Source organism: Corylus avellana, chromosome ca10 (genome assembly GCF_901000735.1).
Source record: "Corylus avellana chromosome ca10, CavTom2PMs-1.0".
In the NCBI taxonomy this organism is placed as follows: domain Eukaryota; kingdom Viridiplantae; phylum Streptophyta; class Magnoliopsida; order Fagales; family Betulaceae; genus Corylus; species Corylus avellana.
The window spans coordinates 1,334,306-1,338,232 of NC_081550.1; the positions used below are offsets into that span (position 1 = coordinate 1,334,306).

Here is a 3,927-nt window from a genome sequence, read left to right on the forward strand (position 1 = left end):
TATGTTAGGTTTGGGCCTACACAATTTGAAGATTTCTATATATGGAGATCACTCAAAATTGAAACAGGCTGGTAGTGTTAAAGAATATCAATGTCAATTTGGAAAATTACTTGGTAGTGGGAAAACTTTCCCTAGTGCATCAGGTGGGATGTTTTGCAAGTGGGCTGAAAGAAAATATTAGAACCGAAGTTCAAGCTTCCAGGCCATCAACTTTAACTGCAGCTGTGGGGCTGGCTCATCTGTATGAAGCACGTCTTTTAGCTCAAAAAAATCACCTTTTTCCTATGACTCTAAACATAAGCCATTGCAGTCACAAAGCTCATATCAAGCTTCATCTCCCTCACCTAACAACAGTCCACCCGTCAAGAAGCTCACTGAAACAGAGATGAAAGAAAGACGCGAGAGAGGGCTATGCTTCAATTGTGATGAGAAGTTCTGACTGGGACATCGTCGCAAGAAGCTTTTCTTGATCAATGGCATCTACCCGGAAGAAGGGGAGGATTGAGAAGACGATTGGGCAAGGGCAGATCTAGAACCCATAGCTGACGGAGGGGACACTCCAGAAATTTCAATCAATGCCTTGACGGGAGTCTCAACACCCCAGATGCGGGTACGGGGACAATGTGAAGGAGGTGGAGTTGTGATGTTGGTGGATATGGGCTCGACGCACAATTTCTTGAGCACCGGCATTGCCAGACGATTGGGTCCGCGATCAAAAGTAACAGAATGTTTTGAAGTAACTGTAGCAAATGTGGAGAGAATCTGTAGTGAGGGACGTTGTGTTTGAGTCTAGGTATGTATAAACGATGCTGAATTTGTGATGGAATTTTTTTTATTACCCATGGAGGGTTGTGAAGCAGTATTGGGGGCTCATTGGTTACGGATGTTATGACCAATTATGTGGGATTTTGTCAAATTATATATGAAATTCACATGGAAGGGAAAAGAAGTGGAGTTATGGGGATTGACCATACCTAGGAATAGGTTTGTGGATTCTAAGCGAATTTGGCAGGAAGTTCAAAATCAGCAGCTGGGATTCATTTTGTTCTCAATAAATCTAGGCAATTCCCAAGGTGGTCAGATAACCCGGACTTGCGTAAATTATTAGACAATTTTGCAGAAATCTTTGTGGAGTCTTAGGGCTTGCCTCCTAGGAGACAATATGACCACCGGATTCCACTCAAACCAAACGCAGGTCCAGTCAGTGTACGTCCATATCGGTATCCTCACTATTAGAAGAATGAAATTGAGAAGATAGTTTCGGGCTTATTGGAGTCAGCCGGTAAGGGGTGATTCGGCCTAGCACTAGCCCGTACTCATCACCGGTCTTATTAGTGAAGAAAAGCGATTGTTCTTGTTCGTGGCGCATGTGTGTCAATTATCGGGCCTTAAACATTATCACAATCAAGGACAAATTTCCTATACCAGTGATCGATGAGCTTTTGGATGAATTACATGGGGCACAATTCTTCTCTAAATTGGATTTGAGGTTAGGTTACAGTCAAATCAAGATGCACTCCGGAGAGGTAGAAAAGACAGCATTCCGAACGTATCAAGGGCACTACGAATTCCTTGTGATGCCATTAGGGCTCACTAATGCACCATCAACATTCCAAGCACACATAATGACATCTTCTCCAAATTGTTGCGTAATTACAAGAAAACTCATTGTTTGTAAAGAGGTAGAAAGCCACCTACTTAATAAATTTCTATCTATTCAGATAAATTTTGAACTGTTGGATACGTATCCAATCAATGTGATCATATATGACTTTTCTCAAGTAGCCATATGAAGAACTGAGGGAGTGAGAGTTATCTTACATATTGTGTGTCATTTTCCTTGTCCTTTTCTTTCCTTCTTTCTCTATAAAAGGCACTGCCAGGGCCTCCCAACAATAACCAAAATCAGCTATGGCATTTCAAGGCTATCTAGTACTCCTAGGCCTCCTGCTCTTTCTTGGCTCATTGATTGATAATAGCATTGCTGTTACACCAAGCCATCACACTGCTTCACTCAACCGGAGCAGTTTCCCGGCCGGATTCATTTTTGGGACGGCGCCAGCATCTTACCAGGTAACTCTTGGGTTAATTGTATCCTATAATAGAGTTTTTCTTCAAGTTTCTTGAGATGTCAAGCAAATTTGGTTTTGAAATTCCAGTATGAAGGTGCAGCAAATGAAGATGGCAGAGGACCAAGTATATGGGATTCTTACACCCATAGATATCCAGGTCTCTCTCTCTATTTCTCTCGAACAAAGTATGAGTTACCAATATTGTGTGCAACATTGGGTCATATAACTTCTTTCTTTATGCGCAGTTTTTCTTTTTGGTACAAAAAATAATGAAATGCAAAGGTCATTGGACGACTTTAAATGCCTTTCTTTTTCCATTGTCCTTGACTTCTTAGTTCTTACATAAACGACAAGGCATGGGGGAGTGAATGTATGCTCTTGCATGCCACAGCTTTTGTTAAAAAAAATGGAAAAATTCAGGGCCAAATTCGTTTTTGTTGAAGGGCTTTAATGGATGCAAAATTAGTTTTGTTAAAGGAATGATTAAGTGACTAAGAGTATGTTTAGGATTGCGTTAAATAGCATAAAAAATATTTTTAGTACCTAAAAAATTATGCCAAACAAAAATTGGCGTGTTTGCTAAAAAAAATTCTAAAAGTACTTATTCAACTGTTTTTTACTCTAAAAATGGCAAAAACGCACATTTCATACAAATTTAAAAATGAAACTTTTGTCAACCCCCCCCACCTCTTTTTTTTTTTTTTTTTTTTTTTTTTTTACTTATAACTTCTATTTTTCATACATACTCTAAATATGCATCTTCCTATCAATTTAAACTTGTGAGATAAATGATAATTTAATATGGTATCAGAGTTAAAAATCCTAAATTCAAACCTTGACTCCATAAAAAAAAAACTTCCCAAAAAGAAATCTGGAGATATGGGTGCAAATGTCAAATGAAAATTTTGAACACAAGATTTCTCTATGATATATATTATGTTAAATTAATAAATATATAAATTTAATCGAATTACATAACATGAATAAATCTCTAAGGTCAAAACCCAATTGGCTTTCGTGCCTAGCTAGTGCCTACCCTAGCACAACCTCCTTAAAAGAAAATATATAGAAAACGTATTCTTAAATAATGAATTAGAAATACTTCTACAACATACAATAATAATATATATATGAATTAGTTTACCCTTGGGATTAATTGTATTGTCTCTTGGAATGGTGTGAGGACAATGGAAAGCTCAATCCTTTGTCTTCATATATGTCTTGCTCCATGTCTCAACATTTACTTTTCATCTTCACATGAACTTATCTTAAGAAGAACAAACTTGTCTGCTTTTTTTTTGGTCTGTATTTGGGTAGATTGGCATGTGCACTAGTACTTGGTTAACTTATGGCCAAAAGTAACGCAGAGAAATTTGTTTTATATATTACGAAATATAATTAAGATTTATATGAAATTGCAGGTAGGATAAAGGACGGTAATAATAGGAGTGTCATGGCGGTTACGGTTAGCGGTTATTGCCAATAACCGCTAACCGTAATCGCCTTAGCAGTTAGTAGATTTCATTAACCGCAACCGCTAACCGCCAACCGCCTAGCCGTTAACGGTTAGCGGTTAGTAAAATTGATAACCACCCGCTAACCGCTTTTTCAAAATTATGCTTTTTTTTTTTGCGCATTTGGGCATTCTTTAGGACTTTTCAGGCCTTTTTGGGCTTTTTTTTAGACTTTTTGGGCTTTTTTAAAAAAAAAAAATTTATTTTTAGTGTCGTCTTGGGCCCAATTGCTATAAAAAGAGCCCATATTGAAAAATTAAAAATATTTGATCCAAAATTTACATTTACTTGTACTTTAAAAATTTTTCCTTAAATATTAAATCATAACCGGTTAACTTCTT

The 3,927-nt window shown here is 37.3% G+C and overlaps 1 pseudogene; it reads left to right on the forward strand.

Moving 5' to 3' along the window:
• Positions 1-1,911: 1,911 nt before the first annotated feature.
• The window catches only part of LOC132163725 (beta-glucosidase 13-like), an 11,821-nt pseudogene continuing 9,805 nt past the window's right edge, over positions 1,912-3,927 (forward strand).